The sequence below is a fragment of the Furipterus horrens genome, unplaced genomic scaffold, assembly GCF_987537825.1.
Source record: "Furipterus horrens unplaced genomic scaffold, mFurHor1.1.pri manual_scaffold_6, whole genome shotgun sequence".
NCBI classification, from domain to species: domain Eukaryota; kingdom Metazoa; phylum Chordata; class Mammalia; order Chiroptera; family Furipteridae; genus Furipterus; species Furipterus horrens.
The window spans coordinates 45,046,669-45,071,129 of NW_028327176.1; the positions used below are offsets into that span (position 1 = coordinate 45,046,669).

Consider the following 24,461-nt stretch of genomic DNA (forward strand, 5'->3'; position numbering starts at 1 on the left):
ATGTTGGGGGCTGGGGGAGCCAGTGCTCGTGTGAGGAGAGTGCTGGTCACAATAGGGACTGGATCCTGACACCATTCCACTATCCCCTCTCCTGCCTTCTCCCCGTCTCCCCTGCCTCTTTCACACTCAGTCCAGGGGAGGGGGAAGAAGTCACAGTGGTCCTGGTATCCCCAGGTTTCAGTTCTGTCTTTGCAGGTATCAGATAGAGACCCTGGCTTCCAGTGACCAACTTGGGGTTCACCTTAGTCTGACCCTATAAGCTAAAAAGAGGAAAGTCTGTTACATGTCCCTCAACACCTATAAAGAAGAAAGTGTTATTGTGACAATATGGATATCCTTAGGTGGTCTCTTTTCTGACCCTAGCATGGCTGGGGTGGGTCTGCCATCTAGGAATGAGTGGGCTCAGAATAAAATAGGCTAATCAGCCAGAGGAAGCTTTGTGTTAGATGGTTCTGGTCATATTTGCCTCCAATTAATAATCTTGCCTCTTCATAAAATATATAAATGTCTAATTATTATGTTGTATACTTGAAAGTAATGTAATATTGTCTATCAATTGTGATTAAAAAATAATCTTAAAAAAAGGAAAAAAGTCTCCTTGCTTCATCTGCAGAATCATGACCCTTTACCCCTGGCCTCACCCCTTCTCTTCCCCACCCTGTCTCCACCCACGCTTTGCCCTCACAGTACCTACTCTATCCTCAAACAACCATGCTCTTAGACACCACTGGGACTTTGTTGTTTCTTCTATCTAAAATAGCTCTTCCCCAAATCCTCTCTTAGCTGTCTACACCCAGCTCAGATGTCACCTTCTTGTCATGGTTTGCCACAACATGTCAGGCAAAATTAATTACTCCCTCATCCGGATTTCCATAGCACTTTGTACATCACTCCATATTGCTTGTCATATGATATGAGAGTGTTCACATGTCTGTCTCATTGGTTGGATGATGTGTTCTTTGGAGGAGAGGGAGCATTCTTTATTCTTACTTATAACCCCAGGACCTAAACAAAGGAGGAGCTCAAATGTGGCTGGAAAGTAGTAGCAGCAGCAATTTTTTTTTTTTTTTTTTAATCCTGAGAACCTTCTTGGGGCCAGGAGCACAGGACAGGCTTGAGTGACACAACCTCTTCTTCCTCCCTTGCCGAATTCTCCAGTGGGACTCAGCTCAGGTCCTGGAGCGGACAGTTCCCCAGCTCTAGTACAAGAAGGGCATTCTGGAAGCAGAGTTTGGCTTGGGGGCTCAAAGTATTCTCTGAAGAACATTAGGATTTCTTTTCAAAACCATGATGATAGCTCCCTAGGAGAGCAGAATAGACAGAGAGATGGAGTCACCATTTATAATCAGGGTAACTTTGAACAGTTACTATATCTTTCTTAGATTCATTATTTTCATCTATATAAATGAGAAAATAATGCATACCTTGTGTTGCTGTGAAGGTTAATAACTACTATTTGTTTAACTTATTGTCACACAAAGGGCTCTACAAACGCCACCCAGTGAGAAAGCAACAGAGACAGAATCAGAATTTGAACGACTGCGCCATATGAAAAGGACATGGAAACTGCAAAAGAGTACAAATATGTTAGCTATAGTCATTAGCTGACAGTGCATTTAGACCTGAAAAACTTTGTCGTGTAAGGAACTGAAACTGGGGGGTAAAGACATATTTTTCCTGGGCCACAGTAAATACCTGTTGCAGGAATTGCAAAGGTATATGGTGGCAGGGACAGCTAGTTGTCCACCCAGAAATTGTGCCTCACCTTCTATGGGCTGGATTGTTTCTGGGAAGTGGTTTTCCAGACAGAGATTATATTTCTTGGCTCCTCCTGCAAGTAGGTGGGGCCATGCAGTAGGTTCTCTTACAGAGTGTGATCAGAAATGACATGTGTCATTTGCAGGTCAAGATGGTTAAGAGAAGGGTGTGGATAGATAAAAGGTAAAAACAACCCAGGTGTTTACTGACAGATGGATAAACATAAGGTGGTATATGCATACAATGGAATATTATTCAGCCTTAAAAAGAAGTGAAATTCTAACACATGCTGCAACATGAATGAACCTTGAGGACATTATGTTAAGTGAAATGAGTCAATCATAAAGGACAAATATTGTATAACTCCACTTATATGAGATACCTGGAGTAGCCAAATTCATAGAGACAGAAAGCAGAATGGTGGTTGCCGGGGCCTGGGCGGGGCGGGAACAGGGAGTTGTTGTTTAATGGGTACAGAGCTTCAGTTTGGCAAGGTGAAAAAGTTCTGGAGATGGCTGGTGGCGTGCTGTTGTGCTGGACTCGGCTCTTCCAACATCCATCATGGAAGGCTGGCTGGAGAACCCCAGCCAGAAGGAATGCATATTGTTTTGGAAATGAATTGCAATTCGCTCCTTATCCCCCTTTGGAAGTGACTTCTTGTCCTGTGATTGTCTCTTGACTATTTTTCTCTCTGCACTCTCTGCACATACACATTGAGGTACACGTGCCTCCTTCGTCTGGAACGCCTTAAAATAAGTCTCAGACTCAGGGAGGTGCGGTCCTCTTTCACTGATCTGTTGCTCTTGGTGCTCTCTGTAATGTGAGTAATAAAGGCCATGTCTGTTCAATTCAGTCCTCCTTGTGGTTTTTTCAGCTTATCTGAATGAACAATTGAGATCCCCGGACTCAATCGCCTGCGTTAGTGGTGGTGAAGGTTGTACAGTGTAAATGTGCTTTATGTCACTGAACTATACACTTAAAAGTTGTTAAAGTGGTAAATTTTCTGTATATTTTACCACAATTTTTAAAAAGAAGAAGAAAAAGAGTATGTGACTTCTCTATATCTGACAGTTAGATGCAGAGAATTTCCAGGTCCAGAGATTGAAAGATTCGCACAGTGGAAGTTACCACATGACAAAAAGCCAATTGCTGACTAGGAATCTGGCACTGGACTCTTCTGTGAGTGATAAGTAGACTTCTAATGTGGAAAGCCACTGAAATCTGGGTTTAATTTTTTAAAGCAGTTAGTGGAACTCTTAACTAACACAACCTTTAGCCAGTGTTCATGGCTGATGTCACGGACCCCTAAGAACGAGATGGGGGACAGTTCCAGAGTTTGGTGTGGTTTGGGCTGAGGAGACACATGTGCTGAGGGCCCACCTTTAAGTTCAGCAATTCTCAAAGACTGAGTTAAAACCCCTTGGCTGTGAGATGGATTCCAAGGACTTTGTTACAGAGGAAACCCAAAGGAATTTGTCTCCTTGGAGACACATCACCCATTCAGTGAAAAGAACTGGGTGTGAGCTTGAGGCATAGGAATGCAGAAGAAGGGAACTGTGGTCCTCAGTTGTCCAAGGGCAGACATGGGAACCTATCTCCACATGCTTTTCTTGCCCTTGGCCCCGGGGAAGTGGATCCTTGTGGTTCCAGCTGGGCAGCAGCCTTAGCTGAGCACAACATTGAAGGGGGCAGGGATTGTCATGTTTTGTGCTGAAAGGACAACTGCCAGCGAGAACTGTTCCAGGGCTGTTGGCTGTGCCACTAACTCCAAGATCGGCAACAAGAGGAGTCACAACCTCAGGGGCACAGAGGAGGTGGGAGCAACCAGGGAAGGCTCTGAGGCTCCAGTGGGGTCATGGAATTACAAACTGGCAGCAATTACAATTGTGGGAGCTGGTTGTTCAGACTCTGGTCCCTCTGACTTTGGCGGCAGTCTAAGACCCCTGTGTTTGGCAGTGACTGAGGAGCCCCCTAACCTCAAGGCAGGCCTCTGAGGGGGCGCCAGTGGCCTATGAGACCAGGAGTAATGTTTGAGTTTCACATAAGCATTCTGGGAACTTGGACTTCTTAGGCTCGTCACAGGATAGCGACATTGAGAAAGACAGAAGGCTGTCTTTGCAATAGAGGGGCTGAAGCTGGAGCCAGACTAACGGAACTGATCAAAGAGATGCAACCTCGTTTCATATTCGATCTGGCAAAGAATGTAGTGTTTTAATGAATTAGAGCAATTCCAGGTTACCTTATAATGACAATACTCTTACGTGTATTCTTCCTGTGCTCCTAAATTGGGGAAGAAGCCATGGAGTTAAGGCTAGGGAGCCAGGAATTGCACACAAATTTGACAGTCATGTCAAAATCTGGTAAGGTCCATAGAAGTGAGTCATGCAGGTAATGGTGATGTGAGTTACATTACAATAAAGATTGAGAATGATTGATTATTATAGAATTTTCCTGCAGGAGTTCAATGTTTGCCTCTTTCTTTCTCATTATAGTTTAAAATCTCCAGGATTCTCTAGCAGTCGTCACCACACCACTCCTGGTTCTTACCTCCCCTTAGCTTGGCCCAGGCATTCACTGTGTGATATGACACCAGGCTCTGAGGCATTCAGAGGTACCAGCACAACATTCAAAGAAAAGAAAAAGTGTAGACCCTGCCTTCCTTTGCACTCCCTGTCTCAGCCCTCCATTGTCCTGTAAGGTGTCTGTCTTTTTCTCCAACTCTGGGCTAAGGTTTGAATTTTCCTTCACAAGGCCTAAGTGGAGTATTAGCATCCTGCCTATTGTCTGAGCCCTATTTAAAGAAAGTTTTGGCTTCCCTTGCATTTTCCAGTCTCTGATGCAAGCTCAGCCTAAGCCTGTACAAAAGCCAGCTGATAAGCGTCCGAAGCCAGCCTTTGAAATAGTGCCATGGCCATGAGCTGCTTCCTGAGAGCAGGTCCCAAGGCTGGTGCTGAGCTCCAGTCCCTTTGGTCTGCCTGACCTGAACAGGGCCCAGTCGGGAGTGGAAAACCTTAGGAAAGGGGGACCCATCCCTCACCAGTCAGAGGCTGACTCAGTGCTGCCAATCTGGAATCCCTGTTCCCACAACGTGACAAAGCTCTCCTTGCTGCCAGGATGGCCCGCCCCCTCTCTGGCTGTCAGTGCTCACCTTTGTTGGAAGTGCTCACTGGGTCACAGGAATGTTTTTCCATTCCCTTCAGCACCTAAGGGGGTTGGTGGTGTCCCTCCTACCCCCTTGCTGCCAAGAGGTATGGGCAGAGCTAATCCTAACACCTGAAGGGAGCAACTCTACAGGAGGCCATGCTAGAATGGATATAACCAAGCTGGAAATATCCTGTCTTGTAAGATGCAAAGCAGATGGACCCTAACCTCAGGTCCAATTCCATGGGAAGGCTAATGTGTCCGGCTGTCTGCATATTCTTGGCAGGGAGGGTGAGAGTGGACTCATGTTCTTGGGATCACTTCTGGCTCCTAGTTTCTGCTTCCACTGAATTCTTTCAGTCTGAGTCACTTTGCCATCTGTGTGAAATGTCCCAGGTCTGCACTCAGAGGTGGAACTCAGGACCTTGTCTGGAAGTCCATCAAAACCAAACCAAACTCCCATGTAAGACCTTTGCGTGTGTAGCAGACTCCGCCCAGGGCTGCTCAGGCCAAGGGGATTTATACTGTGGCGATGCAAACAACTTCAAATGGAATTTTTGATCCTTAATAAACTTCTTTGAGGCCACTCGACCTCCGGAGATTTCTCACTGGCCAAACCACCCCACATTGCTAACTAAACTCATGTTTTTCAAAAAGTGGTTCATGAACCTCCTGCACTAGAATCACCAGTATAGAATGGTGGGGCAGGGGGGCAGTATGTTGGAGCGTAGTGTGTGTATGTAAGAGATGGGTTAGGGGTGTATTTTTGACCTCTTTGTTTGGATTTTGTTTTTTTGTTAGAACACTTATTTGTAAGTGAGCCTTTACATTTGGGGATGTTCCCCCACATTTGCAGTGCCCACTCACTAAAGTGACCTCTTAGGTTGTATTCACAAAACTCAGAAGAGTTAAAAGAAACAGTGAATGCCATGAGTTCAGGGGTTTTCAAGCATTTTGCTTGTATAACCCTTAAAAAAAAATTGAAACATTATGCACTCCCCTCAAACATTTTTGTGTTGATATATAAAAATTTTCATCTTAAGTTTAAATAGCTGAAAAGATTGAATTTCACTGTAACTTCGAAATATTTTAACAGTTTAAACATTTTAAAATAACCTATGTCACCCATTTGTATGCATTCAAATAGAATTTAAGTGTTACAGGAATTGATATTCTTCATCATCCTTTAAAAAATACCATGAGCCCTGGCCAATGTGGCACAGTTGGTTGGACTATGGTCCCATACACCAAAAGGTCGCAGGTTCTATTCCTGGTCAGGGCACATGCCTGGGTTGTGGGTTTCAGTCCCCAGTCAGACACTTATGGGAGGTAACTGATTGATGTTTCTCTCTCTCTCTCTCTCTCTCTCTCTCTCTCTTTCTCTCCCTTCCCCTCTGTCTAAAGTCAATGGATATATCCTTGGGCAAGAATTTAAAAAACAACAAGCAAACAAACCATAAATGGATTCTTTTTTAACAATCATAAATATCACATAATTCCCTTTTCTCCTTGAATTTGTATTTTCATTTTTCTTCCCCATAGAACTTTATCTTAATATAATATACATATATGATACAAATCTCTTATTAATCAACTTACCATATTTCTCTTAAAATGTATACAGATTTAATATTTTTCTTTTCTGTGGCCATAAAGCTTTAAAGCTGTGCTATCCAATATTATAGCCACTAGACATACTTGGTTAACTTTTTTTAATTAAATAAAATTTAAAATTCAGTTCCTTATTCATGCTAGCCACATTTCAAGTTCTTTATAGCCCCATGTGACTTATGGAACTATATTAGACAGAGCATATAGAAAACATTTCTATCATTGCCTCAAGTTCTATTGAATAGTATGAGTCTATAGCATGAAAAATTTTTCATTTGGAATTAGTTATTATAATTAGTAGAAGCACACAATTCATCAAACTAACATAGATAACGTCACACATTTATTGAAAGATATATCACATGTTTATTGAACATTTTGATAAGATTATAATCCAAAAAAGTAACACTTATTATAAATGCCTTAATGAGGTGGTTGGTGCTTCAAAAAAAAAAAGTATATATGTGCATTACTTTCTCTAGAATGAGAGAAGGTTCAGCATTGATTCTACCCTTAATTTTCACTTTTTAAAAATAGGTGCTAAGAAAACTTGTTCAAAATGAAGGGGTTTTATCGTAATGGTGTTACTTAATTCTTTGTACTTTTTTCTGACTGGTGTGCCAGAAGTCACACATGTTGACAAGATTATTAGTGATTTGTCATCTGATATTAAATGTTCATTAGTTTCTCTTCCACTTTTGTTAAAATGATGAGATAATATCTGACTTGCAAAAGGATATGTAATCCAATCTTTAGAGTAATTTACCTTCTTGGCTAGAACTAAGAACTTTGAATTGGCTCTTTGAAGTCCAGAGATTTTTACAAATAATAAGATGACAGGATTTACCATAACTTTCTTCTTTAAAAAACAACAACATAGGAGAAGGACATTTGTGAAAGAGAAAAGAGGGACAAGAACAGTCCAAACACAACAGCATCTCAGGGAGACCAGTTTTAGTAAAAAGGACATCTGGAAGTGAGCAGCTAGAAATTTATTTCTTTACTATTATCTGTATTGCAACCCTTTAGAGTGTCTTCGTGGACCCTGGGAATATGTTTATTCCAACTTTAAGACCACTGCTCCAGGAATTCCAAATATTTCTCAATTTTGCTTTCACCTTTTCCTCTCTTGGCCACTACATTTTTTTAACCTAAATACATGAATTTGTTCAGCACAATTAAGGGCCTATTCTTTTTTCTCTTTCTTCCCAATATTTTATACTCACTGTATATATCTTAAATAATATATATACATATATAGTATATAATAGCATACATTTATTATCTTTTAATATATAGTATATAATACTTAAGCAAATACCTATGAGTCTATCACTTAAGAAGCAGAACGATCACCTAATAACAGGAAACTAATGAACAACACAAACAAATGAGCAAAACTGAACAAGAGGCATGTAAACAAGAAACAGACTAATAGTTACCAGGGGACATGAGGGAGGGAGAGAAGGGAGGTAAATAGGGGAAGGGTTTAGTAAAGGAACTAGAATAAATAACCCATGGACATGTACAACAAGGTGGGGATTGACTGTGGGAGAAGGGGTGGGTTGGGTGTGGGGAGAAATGGGGGAAAAAGTGGGACAACTGTAATAGAAAAACAATAAGTAAATCAAAAATTAAAAAAAAAATAGTAGAACAATACCAAATGACCCTAATGTTTCAGTTTCCCTTCTTCTATCCTTGTGGGGACATGATCAAATTGTACTTCCCACTCCCTTGAAGTTACACATGACCATGTGACATGCTCTGGTCAATAGAATGTGGTAAGCACTTCTGGATATACTTTAAGAGCCAGTGCATGATTTGTCATGTTCTCTCCCCCCACACCCCTACTAGAGACAAACCAATTTATGGAGCCTCAATTAGCTTGTCCATAACAAACCTTTGTTTTATGAGCCATTGAGATTTGAGGTGTTACTTGTTACTGGAACATAACTAGCCCATCATAACTGAAACAGAAATGTCTCTATATCTTCATGTACATCCCTCAGCAATGGCATCCTTCCCCTCTCCTCCAGAGAAAACACCATCTTTCCTTTTCTCTAAAGTTTTACCATATATTTCTATCCATAAGTAATATATTTTATGTGTTTTTGAACTCTATAAATATGAAATCACAGTTTTATTTTTATAAAATATTGTCTGTGAGATTCACTGATACTATGCATATACCACAATTTATCCAATCTACTATTTATAAACACTTGAGGTTTTTTTTTAGCTTATAAAACTACTATGAACATGTTTGAATACATCTGTTGGGAAAGAAGTATAAAATTTTCTCTGGAGCGGCAGTCCCTAAAGTGTTTTTCTGAGGACCTCTGGGAGCCTCTGAGATCCTCTCGGGGAAATCTGTTAAGTCAAAACTATTTTCATAATAATACTAGAAAGTTAATTGCTTTTTTTCTCTCACAAATAACAATGGAGTTTTCCAACAGCTACGTGACATGTGATATGACAAGACACTGATACAGAAGGTTATATGAGAATCTAGTTGTCTTCCATGAAGTCAGATTTGCAGACCTCTAAAACAATGCCACTCTTCCCACTAAGTTATTTTGCTTTGGAAAATAGTTATTCTAAAAAAATAAACACATTATTATATTAGTATGTAAGGGGTTTATTATTGTTACTTCTAAATGAATTAATAATTTTTGAATACTTTATCTTAAGTTCTACTATTGTAAATTTAACTCACCTAAGCAAAAGTTATTTGAGGTCCTCAATAATGCAATATTTCAGAGTACAAAGGGGTCCTCTGACTCTACTGGTTTGAAAAGGCACTTCCCAGAAGAAAAAGTGTTTCCCACTTTTTTTCCCCTCCTTTCCTGGAAGAAAGAATCTAGAAGGCTTGCTCCTGCCTCAGAAACTCAAAAAAATAGAGCTGATTTTTGCATTCCATTATTCCAAAGCAGTCTCAGGCAGGGACCACAGATAGCTTCTAATATTCCTTTTCTGAAAACAAACACACACACACCTGGCAGTAATTGCACTCACAGGAAGCAGACCATGTGCACAACAGCCTGGGAGAATAAAAACCATCCTGATTTTCAGAAACATGTTTACTTCAGAGCAGGGTTTCTTTTTACCAGGAAAAATGCCCGTGGGTTGTGTCTGCTCCCTTGATGCCTTGTCCCTCCTCCTTTGCCACAAATCTCCCACTTCCGTCACAAGTTGGCAGAAACTTGCTGTTTCTCGGCCCTGGGAGGCCTGCCAGAGGCCTCCCATTTTCCTGAGAGGTTCTCTTCTATTTCTAAACAGAGTTGTTTAAAACCGGATGCCACAAGGAGCCCTGGCTCCTTGACCTTCAATCCCCCCTCTCTGACCTCATGGAGGGGCCCATCCTCCCTTCGTTGTTTCTAACTTTGGAGCCAACAGTGTAGTCACAGCCAACTTCCTCTGTAAGATGGGCAGGCCCAGGCTTTGGGCCAATGTGGGGTAAGCTTCCTTGGGAAATTTCACTGGGCAATCACTGCGATGCCCAGAAGTCCTTTCAGCCACCTCTTCCCTCAGCTCCTTCCATTACCATCTCCCTCTGCCTCAATATCCTGGAATCCTTAGGCCAGAAGAATGAGACCAGCTCCTCCAGCCCTAATCCCTCACTGTGACAGGGCCAGACGAACCATCACAGATTATAGGGAGATAACCTCATTGAAAAAACAACCAAAGGAGGGTCTGCTGCTACCATTCCTTTAGTTCTAACACACTGCTCCTTGAGCAGAAGGTATTCATTCATTCATACTTCCATCGTTTATTCACTTTCTATTAAAAAAGGTATCTACTATGTACCAGCTACTGTTCACAGTACTGCGCCTCCATGAAATATATATACTGATGGATGTTAGGAATTTAATGCAAGGAAGGAAGGAAGGACTTGGAAGCTGTTGAAAATATGATAATAATGAGAGTAATTAGAAGACTTCTCAGTTCCAGAAAACGACAATAGCCTTTGGCCCTGCTGCAATTTTCTGGGTGTATTTAGGGCTCACCAGGCCTGAAGCCCAGATCTAGCAACCAGGAAAGCCAGAAAATCAGACCATGTAATGGTTACTGAGAGGGAGAAATGAGAAATGTGGCTTTGAATTTCCCCCAAGGCATGTGTGGAAGGAGGCAAGCCATCTGCAGCTTCAGAGGGATGAGCCCTGGACCCAGCAGTGATGGGCTTCTCTGCTGATGTTTTTGGAGCAGCTGGCAGTCAGGGGGTCTCCCTCAGGCTCAAGAGGGACCCTTGGCCTACTTGCCTGCTGCTGCTATTCTGGTTGTTGTAGGAACTGTGACATTATTATACCCGCAGGCCACTGATAATGACAGTGAGGGAGGACCCCAAAAGAAACTACCACTGCCTTCCTTAAGAGCTGTGGTCATGGCCATGTCTCTGCAAATCAAATTCAGTTTCCCAGAGTGAACTAGTCACCTGGAAAGGGGTGAGCAGGGAGGGGACTGGATCCCTGCTCCCGATTATTGTTCTTGGGCAATGACTCTAACATTTTGCTTTCAGTTTCTCTGCTTCCAGCTTATCTGCAACATGCATAGTGGTCTATAAATACTCATTTATTCATTCATTCAAAAGACATACACTGGTAGGTGCCAGACCCTGCGCAGGGCACTGGGAATGCACTTTGAGAGGAGAGGCTCAAGTCTTGCTCTGAGGGTTGTAATGGGAGAGACAGTCATCACCAGGAGCAGCGCACTTTTGCGAAATGAATGGTCTGGGGACAGATGGGAAGGCACTCCTGATGCCACTGTGGGACACCCTCGAAAGTTCATTTAGTGCTGGTTGCACTGTGCTAGGTGCTGGGATCACAAAGGGTTTACCTCAGAAGGGACATTGAGCTCATTCAAGATGAATAAATAGAAGTTTCCAAGACAGGCACCTGATGGGAAGGGAATGGGGGAGCTTGTAGTCAGAGTAAACAGCCTGCAGAAAGTCTGTGAGGTGAGAAAGAGCAATGTTCACAGCAGGGCCAGTGAGTGGTTCCCATGGTCTGAGCCTGAGTGTGGGTGTGGGGCGGTGGCCTGACTGAAGGGGTGCTTTGGACTGAAGGGTGGAGAAGCCAGAGGGTGTGGAGGCTGTGCCAGGGAGAGTTTGGACTTTATCTTATAATAAGCAAAAAGGAACTATGGAAGGTTTTTAAAGTTGGGTATTACATAATTGGATCTGAGACATAAACTCACACACAAACATACACATATTTATGTATTAACACACATTACATATACATATAAATATCAATTAATTAAAATGTTTAAATATTCTAAATATATGCACACTTTAAATACACATGAATGTATCCATTTCACCCATCTAAACCTAGATAAATCACTTACTATGCTTTTCTTCCTCTATTCTGTCTCCCCTCACCAGCAAAAGCCTGCACATTGCCCAGGAGAATGATTCTCTTCACAGAAATGTAATGAGAAAAACACAGTTAACATTGAGCAGGGTTTCCACCCCCACCCCCCACCCTTTTCTTCCAAATGGTGCTCTGGAGAATCTACTGGCAAGGCACTTGGGACTTGAATTTGGAAGAGAACAGAAAAGAGTGGTGGGCAGGTGACACCCCTCCCCCACTGCGGGCGGGGGTGGGGGTGGCAGTGAGGGGATGGCACAGAGGGAGGCTGGCCGCAAGGCGGGGCCTTGGGGATGAGAGGTCTGCGGGAGGGACTGCCAGCACCTTGAGTGTGGAGTAGTAGGGTGCTGGTCAGAAACGATGTCTACACCGGTGGCCCACTTCTCATTTTTCCCACAAGCGGATCTACATGCCTGAGCAGAAGCTTTTCGTGTCTCTGTGGGGCAAAATTACCTGTTAATGGCTGCTGAGCGCTGCTGGGGGTCATGCCGCAGGGGGAGGCGCGCCTGGATCCTGAGACAGCCAGTTCCTCCCAGGCTGGCTGGGGATGGGAGGGGAGAGACCTGCTTCCCTCACTCGGAAAATACCCCAGAAGTGTAGTCCTTGACACCCCACACAGGAAGGGGAAAGAGTGGTGGGAGGGGAAAGCCATATACATACAGCATATCCTTAAAATATTTTTTGAGGTGACTTAAGGAATCCACCCAACATAAGGTTTTTTGTGTTTTTGTTTTTTGTTTTTTTTTTTTTTTGTAATTTGATAAAGAAATCGCGTAAGGAGAAACTAAAAGAGAGGTAGAAGAAAGATTAAGTAGGAGGGAAGTTCGTACTCACCGATTTACATTGATCTTATAACATTAACAAAAGTAGGAAATGAATTAGTCTGAACTTCCCAGAAGCAAAGTAAAAATGAAAACAAAATGGACATTGTACAAAAGATAAAAGAAAATTAGTTCCTCAGGAACAGCTCTCCTTTCCTTGTTCTGAGACCTGAGTGCACTTTTACCTCCCAATTCTCATAAAAGGGAAGTCCCAGGCTGTCCTCACAGCTTTTCAGCAACCTATACAGCAATGTTTTCTATGGCAATGTCCTGGGATCCCTATGGATACTCCAAAGCTTCATTAGCAGTTCTATGAGGTGACAGAAAAGGAAGGCAAAACACTTCAACCCACAGTAGTAAACTTACCCTATTTGGATCTGAGAATAAAATCCACATTAGCTAAAGAGTGGACTGCACATCCTTCAAGCAACCTCCATAAATGTGTGCTACAAGTTGTGTCATACACAGAAGTCAATAAATTGGAAAAACCCAGCTAGAGTATCAATCTATCACATATCCAAAGAAATTCTAGAAAATCATTAACTATTATTTTCTATATAACTTTCATAATTTCACAAATGTCTGTAATACCACAGTTAAATAAAAATCGGTAACAAAATACAATGTAAGCGCAAAGCACTGAGAAAAAAAGGAAGGACATAAACTATTAACTGGTTAAGTAGCCAGTTGAGAGAGAGAGAGAGAGAGAGAGAGAGAGAGAGAGAGAGAGAGAAAGAGAGAGAGAGAGAGGCAGGGGTAGGAATGGAAGGGTATAAAATGTTGACTGTCTCTCTCTGGGTGGTAGAATTCTACCTCTTTGTCCTGGTCATAGTTTAAATAGTGTTCTCTGAGATAATCCCAGGAAGCACTAGAAGGTGGTGAGAAAGTAAAACAGAAAGGAAGAAAGCCAATAAGGAGTGCATTAACGAATGGGTCACCACTATGGGCAATTGGAACTAAATCTCCCTAGAGACCCTCTGAGAGACTGTATGGAACATATCTCAGAACTGTCCTACTAAAGGTCTGAGAGCTAGGATATTTACCCACCCACTCTCATCTCCCATTGTTGAGAATTGCTCCTGGGGCCTTAACTCCCCAGCATTTTTAACCTGTCCTGTGTGCAAGCCAAATAAGCTCCAATGGCCAGAGAAAGTCCTCAGGAAAGGGATGGTGCTGAAGAAAGGAGCCATGGACATACTATACGAGGGAACTGTCCACCCACTGCAGGGGACCTCTAGGACAGTTTGAGAAATATGGGCAGATGGCCAACATTGTGATTTCCAGATTTTCAACACATATTATTTGTGCTATCAGAAAAATATTTATAAAAATCAATTTGTTGGAAGCTACCTGTTGATACCTGTTATGAGAATTAAGGACCTGACCATTACTTTCTCATGAACAACGACAATCGCATCTCTGTCCAAGGGTGTGCTGAGGCAGTACTCTAGAAAGAATGAAGTTTTTCTCAGAAAATACTTCTGGAGCCAATCTAGAACACAAACAAATGAGAAATCAAGATCTCAAAACTATAGAATCACTGGTCACATTGAAGTTAGTTTAAAATTTGTTCATATTGGAGTTACCAACTATCTACCCAGAGCTATAGAGCTCAATCATGTGTCATGAAGCATTTAAATTTGAATATTATACTTTCCAAGGAAAGATGGCTTTCAATTATCATCACAGACATCAGATGGGTGCCCAACACTGCCTGATAGCCTGACTATATTCTAATAAGTTCATCTTCCCCATTGTTGATGTCATGAGGATGCATTTCAGGGAGTATAATTAACCAAAGGCCCCAGTGGCTGTGCTCTGAAGTCCATCACTGCATTGATGCTTAAGACCATCTTCCCAGGGACTGCTTCCAGCCAATGGCTGAGCTCAGCAGGGATAACAAGAAATAGGTGACTCCTCTGATAACTAAGTTTGTCTCCCCATTGTTCTTGCTAACCCTTCTCTAGATTTCATGGCAGTCTAGTACGCTTCCACTCAACTTTCCACTCTCCTTCACTCTCTGACAGCTCTCCCAGCCTCTTCTGGTCCCCTCCCCATTTTTCACATACATCATTCTATTAATAAAATCATTGCATGTCTATTCCTCTCTTGGCATCCGCTTCTTGCCAAACGTGGACCGATACACCATCTTTTAAACTGGCTCTTTCCTCCCTCTTCTCTCTTCTCAACAACTTCCTTCTCTTTCCTCTTACATCTAATGACCTGGTCTCCTGGTTCACTGAGACAATGGAAGGCATCAGATGGAGCCTAAGTCTACCAGCACCTCCTTCCATGTTAAGGGAACTATTCCTTCTCTGGTTAATGCCCACTCTTTCCAACAGCACACAGAATCTCACCCTCTGTCTCCTCAAGAAGATCTTCACTCTTTCAGATCTCTCCTTCTCCTGCAACACTAATCTCTTCCTCTGTTGTCTCATCCTTTACTCTTCTCCAAAACCGAAATTTTAGAAGATTTTTACATATAGTGTCTCCACTTAATTATTTCCCATTCACTCTTAATCCATTTCATTTTAGCCTCAGCATCCACCACTCTAGTGCTCTTGTCAAGGGCAACATAGCCTCCACATTGGCAAATTAAAGAAACAATTTCCTATCTTCATACTACTCAACTGTTCAGCAGTATTTGGCACAGTTGAACATTTCTTCATTCTTTAAACCTTCTCTTTTGACTGATATCATAGACTCCTGGTTCTTCTCCTAACTTTCTGGCTACTCTTTTTCATTCTCTATTTTAATGACTTCTTCTTTTGCCAGATATCCAAACGATGAGTGTCTTCCAAGGATCTCAGCTCTTTTCTCTATCCTTTCTCTCTAAGTCAATTCATTCATTCACTTGGCTTTCAATAACATTGATAAGCATAGAACTATTCAACTTTATATTTCCATCTCTTACATTTCCCCTGGCCTTCAGACTTACTAAAGTCATCTGCCTACTCCACATCCCTACTCAGATATCTAATGGGCATCTCAAATTTAATAAGTCAAGAGCTTTTGATTTCTCTCCCCAAATATGCTCCTCACCAACCCTCCTCAGTTAATGACACCATCATCCATTCTGACATCAGAGTTCTATGGGTCACCCTTAAATCCTCCCTCTTCCTCACTCTTCAAGTTTAATCTGTCTGTCAATTATTCCTCAAAAATAGCTTTCAGTCTACCTACATCTCTTCCTTTTCACTGGTCCCACCCTAGTCCAAGCCCACCATCTCTAGAGTGGTGTATCAGTTTGCTGGGGCTGACATAACAAAGTGCCACAGACTTGGTAGCTTAACAGAAATTGATTTTTTCACAATTCTGAAAGCTAGAAATCAAGAAATTGGTAGGGTTGGTTTCTTCAGTGGCCTCTCGCCTGGGCTTACAGATGCCATTTTCTGTTTGTATCTTCACATGGTCTTTTTCTCTATGCTTGTCAGTGTCTTAGTATCCTCTTCTTATAAGGAAACCAGTCATATTGGATTAGGGCCCACCTGCTGATCTCATTTAACCTTAATCACCTCTTTAAAGACCCTATTTCCAAATATAGTCACATTTTGAAATACTGGGCATTAGGACTTTAACATATGAATTTTAGGGGGACAGAATTTTTCCCATAACACTTGGATCACTACATGAGTAAAAGGAGATGCAGAAGTCTTATAACTAGTCTCCCCAATTTTCTCCTTGCCTCTCTCCAATTCACCCTCCACAGAGAATCTAGAGTGAATTTTTAAAAACATAAATCTTATTCCACTCCTCTGTCTGAATTCTTGTAGTACCTTTCTATGGCACTTAGAGCAAAACCCAAACCCCTTGCCCTATATAATCTGACTCCAGTCTACCTCTTCAATCTCATCTCATGTCCCTCTCCACACAAATCCAACTTCTTTCAGTTGCTGGGACAATTCACACTGTTTTACAGCTCAGAGGCTTTGTACACACGATGTGTTTGCCTTCAAGTTTCTTCCTGCAGTACATAACATGGCTGTCTCTTCCTTACTCTTCATGTCTAAATGTCCCTCTACCCCTGTTATTCTTTATGACAGCCCTGTATACATGTCTTTCATAGAACTCAACATATAATTATTCATCTCTTTGTCTTGTTACTATTTATTGCCTGTTTTCTATTTCTTTTACTACAATATAAGTTCATGAGGGTAGGGACTTTGTCTTCTTTTTTAAGTCTGTATCTCTAGTACCCAGAAGAGTATCTGACATATTATATGTGCTCTGTAAATACTAGCTTAATGAAAGAATGATCATACAGAATAAATCATTTTGAAAATATACCTATAAGGAACTAAATTATTTGACCTGTTGCATAATATTGTTGGATACACATTAATTAAATTTCCAAGACACTGCCTAAATGACAGTCGTGTTTTTAGAGTAGTTCTTTTCTGGCAATAGTTAACGAGCAGGAGCAATTTCCTGTTGAAACCACTTCTAGCTCTCCACCATTAAATCTTCTCATCAGTGGATGAGAGCATGCCTCTTTAATTGTCTAGGGCAGGACCAACTGACCATCACAGTGCCACATTGGAATGTCACAGATGTTGGCCTTGACATATCCAAATAGTTTGAATCTCATTTCTATTATTATAAGCTGCGTGGACTGGCAAGGTCTAAAACTCTCTGAGCCTCCCTGTCCTCATAGGTAGATTGAAAAGCATTTACCTCTCATGAATGTTCTGAAATTAAATGACATACTGTACATAATGTGCCTGACATAGTTCCCAATACATGATTAATGTTTACAATAAGTGGTAGCCATTATTATGGATCTAAGAAGCAATGATGCAGGACCTTGGAGCAGAGTCATGGAGGTGAAGAAGACAGATTAAACACATAATATGACTTCATCTCTCCATTTCTCTTGAACTGAAAGGGGAAAGTCTCCTCTGGGAGTAGGGCCTTAACCTGGCAGTCCCCCATTTACAGATTTAAGTTCCAGCCCCTTGGAGGTCTCCTCATGCTTCCGTGGGGCTCCTCTGCTACCTGGGTCTTTCAGATGAGTGCATGCTGAAGCCACGTGCTGAGAAAAGCAGAGAAAGTGTATTCCTGAGAGCTGAAAACCTGTATCCCACTGAAGCCAGATTAGCAACCACAATGCAGTCTCTCAAGTTTAGGGTGTATGATTGCTGTTTTATGTTTTATTGGTTGCTGAAAGGAAAAATGGAGGGGAGAGGAATCATCAGGAAAGCTTTCATAAAATTAGGAACTGATCACCTTGGCAAGGGCAGAGGAGGTGAATCATAATTGCCACATCACAACTCAATCCCTCTTTTATGCTCCAGCCCAATCTCAAGTCATGACTTTATAAAATTTCCCCAAGGATTTAGTATAAATAAGTGTTAAATGAATTAAATTACAGAAAAATAAAATTTTAGCATGCTTAATTATATACCCCAGAGAAATGAATTTATCTAGAGACATGTACAAAAGTATTTAAAAGTCTTATTCATAATAACCAAAAACTAGAAACATTCCAAATATTCATCAGTAGCAAAATGGATGAATTGTGGTCTATTCATGCAGAGACATACTACACAATAATGTAAAGGAATGAACCATGGATACATGTATCAACATTATGAAGCTCATATACATCAGGTTGAACCAAAGAAATCAGATATGAAGTAGAATGTGGCAGACACACTCTGCAGTGACTCAAACCTTCTTAATTCCCAGGTGGGGATGACAGGAAGAGAGGAAGAGCATACGGATGAACCTCTATATGGTTCAACCTCACACCCAAGTCACTGTCATGGTCACAACACTTCACCCTAGAGGCATGTGCCTAAAACTTTCAAAACACTCAGCACCCTTAGAAAGAATCTCAGCCCCGTGATTCCCACAACCAACCCTGGTCTCTGTCCTGCATCAGAGCAGAGGTAATCTACTGTAAAGCCCATGAAACTTTAAGATTCAGGGACCCTCCTTGTACTGGCTCCTCCATGGTTCTTGAAGGGCCCTAGCAATGGGTTCACATGGCCATATATTTTTGTAAAATTGGCAATATATATGCATATGTACAATATGTATATAGCATGATATGTAATATTATATAATGTAAAATATATAATACATAGTGAATATATGTGTATATATTGCATGGAAATCATGGAGTCTACCTGTAACATACATTATACTATATACACTATAAATAACAGAATATACATATATAAATATGATATATATACAATTCACCCTTCAACAACACAGATTTGAACTGCATGGGTCCACTTACACATGGATTTTTTTCAATCGACAATTTGAAAAAATTCATGGACAAAGCATGTAGCCTAGAAATGTTGAAAAAATTAAGAAAAAGTTAGGTATGTCATGAATCCATAAAATATATGTAGATATTAGTCTATTTTACCATTTACTACTGTAAAATATTCACAAATCTATTATAAAAAGTTAAAATTTATCAGAACTTGTGCACAAAACACAGGCCATACATGGCTCCATTTGGAGTCAAGAGAATATAAACCAAAGGTGGAGTATTAAATCATAACTGCATAAAATTAACTGTATCACATACTGTACTACTGTAATAATTTCATAGCCACCCCCTGTTGCTATTGCCATGAGCTCAACTGTTGTGAGTTCCCACTTAAAACATTGTGTGAGGCTAATCATCTCCATGTGAGCAGTTTGCCTTCTCCAGTAAATTGCCTATCATGGTAAAAGTGATCTCTTGTGGTTCTTATGTATTTTTCTTTGTGGTTAATTTAATACCATCAACCTTGAATAACACCATGAGACCCATACAAAGTGCCATTGGTTATGTTGGAAATGCTCCCACAAAGCAGAGAAAAAGTCATGACATGACAAGAAGAAGTTGAATTGCTTCATATGTACCATAGATTGAAGCCTGCGGGCACAACTGCCAGCCATTTTGAGATAAATGAATCCATGGTAAGGACGACTGTGAAACAGAAGAAAAGGAAATTCGCAAAGCCATCACTGCAACCATGCCAGCGGGCATGAAAATCTTGCACTTTTTGTTAAATACCTTTTTTTCTCGTATTGAAAATGCAGTTTTAATGCCAGTGCAGGGTTTCTGTAAGAAAGGCATACCTATAGACTCTAATATGATTTGAGAAAAAACAAAGTCGTTGTATGATAACACAAAAGGAAGGTAAAGATCTAAACTTGGAGAATTTAATGCCAGCCAAAGATGATTTGATAATTTTAGAAAGAGGTTTTGTTACCAAAGAAAAACGGGAAGTTGTCTGCCTGCTACAAAAGCCAATCTTGTGAGGCAGATGTTGGTGTAAAAGGAAAGAGGTTTCATTCAGGTGCTGCATGATCTGGGAGAATGTGGGCTCCCCGTCTCAAAGCTCATAAGCGCAAGTTCCTACTCCAATTTAAAGTGCAGTCATTTGGAGCCCACAGGTGGCTGCTAAGCAGTCGTCCCTGTAACTCAGCTTGTTTCCAGATGCATTTCAGGGTCCCTCCTGGGGGTAGGGGGTGGGGCGGAGAAAGAGAGAGGAACGAACTGGGCACTTTCTCAAAATGGTCAATTAATTTCCCAGACTTTCACAAGCTTCATGCTTTGGGTGGGTCCACCTCCCAACCAATCCCTTCTTGCCCCAGGTTAGACTGATAGGTCTCTTTGGTCCAGAATCTCCCCTGCACCACTTTGACTTCAATGGTGCACGTGCCTGACTTCCCATGGTCCCCCCCCCCCCCCATCTGGTACCGGAAGAGCCAGGAAAAAGGGCTTTTTGAGTGCTCAGTGTAAGACCTCACCCTGCCACCATCCCAGCCAATGGGCGAGACTTCCCAGTGTCCCAACCAATCACCCCATGGTAACAGTTTGTCTTAAAAAAAAAGAAAATACATATATATATATATATATATATATATATATATATATATATATATATACAGCTTTTCATGACCAAGAGGCAGTAGATGAGTTCCCAGACACCACCATTAAGAAAGTCATCAAAAAGCATGGATATTTGCCTGAACAAATTTTTAAAGCAGACAAAAGTTTCCTATTCTGGGAAAAACATGCCACAAAGGATATTAATTAGTAAGGAAGAGAAGGGAGCACCAGGATTTAGGGCAGGAAGGGATAGGCTAAATCTACTGTTTTATGCAAATACAATCAGATTTATGATCAGGATAGCCCTCATCCATAAAGATACTAACTGCTGAGTCTTGAAAAGAAAAGGTAAACACAAGCTGCCAGTTTTGGGTTTTACAACACGAAGACCTGGACAACCATAACACTTTTTCTGGATTGGTTCCCCTGATTCTTTATCCCAGAACCCAGGAAGTACCTTGTCAGTGAGAGACGGCATTTTATTTATTTTATTTTATTTTGTTTTATTTTATTTTACTTTTTACTTTTTCCAACAGATTCATCTTTTTTTAAGTATATTTCATTGATTATGTTGTTACAGTAGTCCCATTTTTTCCCCCTTTGCTCCCTTCTGCCCAGTACCCTCTTCCCTCCAGCAATCCCACCCCCCTTTGTTCATGTCCATGGGTAGTGCATATCAGCTCTTTGACTTCACCTTTTCCTATATTATTCTTAACTTCCCCCTGTCTATTTTGTACCAGCTAATTATGCTTCTTAATTCTTGCACCATTTTCCCATTTCCTCATTTCTCCCCCTTCACCCTCCCAGCTGATAACCCTTCAAATGCTGCCAATATCTATGATTCTGTTCCTATTCTGGTTTGCTTAGTTGGATTTTGTTCTTATTTTTTAGATTCACTTGTTGATAGTTGTGAGTTTGTTGTCATTTTAATGTTCATAATTTTGATCTTGTTTTCCTTAAGTAAGTCCCTTTAACATTTCATATAATAATGGCTTGGCTATGATGAACTCCTTTAGCTTTATCTTGTCTGAGAAGCACTTCATCAGCCCTTCCATTCTAAATTATAGCTTTGCTGAATAGAGTAACCTTGGTTGTGGGCCCTTGCTTTTTATCACAGTAAATACTTCTTGCCAGTCCCTTCTTGTCTGCCAAGTTTCTTTTGAGAAATCAGCTGATAGTCTTATAGGCACCCCTTTGTAGGTAACTCTCTCTGCTTTTCTCAAGGTTCTCTCTTTATCTTTCACTTTTGGCATTTTAATGATGATGTGTCCTGGTGTGGTCCTCTTTGGGTCTAGCTTGTTTGGGACTCTTTGTGCTTCCTGGACTTGTATGTCTATTTCCTTTACAAAATTTGGGGGTTTTTTCTTCATTATTTTCTCACAAACACTTTCAATTTTTTGCTCTTCCTCTTCTCTTTCTGGCACTTCTATGGTTCAGATGTTGGCATATTTAAAGTTGTCACAGAGGTTCCTAAACCTTCCCTCATTTTTTTCAATTCTTGTTTCCTCATTCTGTACTGGTTGACTGTTTTTTCCTTTCTTATGTTCCAAATCATTGATTTTAACCCCGGTTTCCTTTTCTTCACCATTGGTTTTGTGTGGATTTTCCTTTGTTTCATTTAGCATAGCCTTCACTTCTTCCCTCATGTGTTTGCCATACTTAAGCATATCTGTCAAGCCTGTGAGCATCTTTATCACCAGTGTTTTGAACTCTACATCTGTTAGGTTGACTATCTCCCTGTCTGTTAGGCTGGCTATCTCCTCATCACTTAGTTCTCCCACTGGAACTTTGATCCATTCCCCCTTTTGGGCCATATTTCTCTGTCTCCTCATCTTGACAGGCTCCTATGTTTGTTGGCCTCTGTATCTTAGGCAGAGCTATCAGACCTGTTACACTGTAAGGGACAGAGCCTTAGTTATTCGTCAGTACAGGTGACCTGTTTCACCACGTTGTGTCATTGCATATAGGGGAGGGGTCTGAGATGGAAAAATGCAGCTTGCTCAGCACCTGCTCCTTTTCCAGGCACTTCTCCCACTTCTTTATGAGACTGGTGCCCCTCTAGCTGTTGCACTGGCCATCGTTCCCAGAGTGGGTGGGTCTGCAGATGTTCTAGGACCATGGGGGCCCTTTAAACAAGTGAACTCTGCTGAGAGACCAGCAGTTTCTTCCTCTGTCCCAACCCCAACTAGTTTGCACAGTCAGAAGCAATAAGGGCTTTTTTCCCCTGGTGCTGGGACCGTGAGCTGTGCAGTCTGGTCTGGTGCTGGGTGCGCTCCCAAGATGTCCCTCCCTACTTTTTAAAATGTGTGACTGCGTTTTCTGCCAGCCTGCTGCTGCCGCCACCATACCACATCCTCTCTGCCCCGGCTCCGCCCCTCCTTCCTGTCTGAATGAGTGTTTCTTCTTTATGTCTTTGTTTGTTGGACTTCCATACAGCTTGATTTTCTGGAACTTCTGGTTGTCTCTAGTTTTAAGGTAGTTGTATTCCTTCTTAGTTGTGGAGGAAGATGCAGCAAGTCTGTCTAGGCCTCCATCTTGGCTGGAAGTCAAGATGAATCTTTTTAATGATATTACTATTAAGCCACCTCCCAGTGAAACTGCTGTAACAAGATTAGGACTTGGTTTCTAAAGGTAATAAAATAACAACATTATAGGTAAAGCATTGGAAACATTCCTTGCAAAGAAAAGTGGTTTTTCTTCTCCAGCCAGAGTGACCAAGTGCTCAGTGCCATTCTGGGCATGAACTCCTGGTTCTGTTATATATATACACACCTTCCTTCATTTTGGCCCTCAGAACATTTCACGCTATAAGGCATAACAGGTGACCTTCTCCATGCTCCTCCTCCTCATGTACCCTTCCTTGGTTTGCCTGGATGAACTTCCTGTCAGTGAAGTGAGTGTTCACAAAGGGGTGAGCCATGGTCTGGTGACAAAACAACTAGCGCCAGAAAGCTGGTTCTTCTTCACAAAGTAAACACAGTACTTTTTTATTCTTGTCTATTTTTTTCTAAGAGACTGCCTTATAAAAGATATTAGATAATGCCCCAGTGACCCAGAACCCCATGAATTCAACACCAAAGGCATCAAAGAGGTCTATTTGCCCCCAAACACAAGTGTTTAATTCAAGGGTCATAAGGACCGTTAAGGCTTATTATACATGGTACTCCATGGAAAAAAATTGTGAACACCACGGAAGAGAACCCCAATAAAGAGAACGCCATGAAAGTCTGGAAGGATTGCACATTGAAGATGCCATCATTGTCATTAAAAAAAAAAAAAAGTGTAAAAGCCATCCAGCCTGAAAAAATAAATCCCTGCTGGAGGAAACCATGTCCAGATGTTGTGCATGACATCACAGGATATATGACAGATACAATCAAGGAAATCATGAAAGGGATTATGGATATGGGGGGGGGGGCTGGAGGGTTTCAAAATCTGGATCTTGGAGAGATTCAAGAGCTAATGGACACCATACCAAAGGGATTTACAGAAGACAGCTTGATGGAGATGAATGCTCCCAAATTAGTGCGAAACAATGAGGAAGAAGATCTAGAAGAAGCAGGGCCAGAAAACAAATTGACATTAAATGACATGGTAGAAGCATTTTCATCATTCAAGAAACTACTTTTAACTTCTTTTATGACATGGACCCTTCTGTGCTATCTGCACGGAAACTAAAGCAAATGGTGAAAGAATGGTCAGTACCATATAGAAACAGTTTTAGAGATATGAAAAAGCAAAAATATCAGACAGAAATTATGAGGTATTTCTGTAAAATTACACTGAGTGTGCCTGCCTCTCCTGTCTGCCTTCTCCCTCTTCCATCTCGTTTGCTTCTGCCACCCCTGAGACAGCAAGACCAACCTTCTTCTTTTTTTTTAAATTTTTTTTATGCTTTTAGAAATACCTTTATTTAAG

At 41.3% G+C, this 24,461-nt stretch overlaps 1 long non-coding RNA gene across 1 annotated transcript; it reads right to left on the minus strand.

Moving 5' to 3' along the window:
- Window positions 1-1,071: 1,071 nt before the first annotated feature.
- Window positions 1,072-12,415, minus strand: LOC150006066 (uncharacterized). The gene is made up of 3 exons (XR_016511725.1): window positions 12,333-12,415; window positions 11,857-11,927; window positions 1,072-1,301 (listed from the first exon to the last, which is right to left on the minus strand). It is a non-coding gene; the product is annotated as an uncharacterized LOC150006066 (long non-coding RNA).
- Window positions 12,416-24,461: the final 12,046 nt, after the last annotated feature.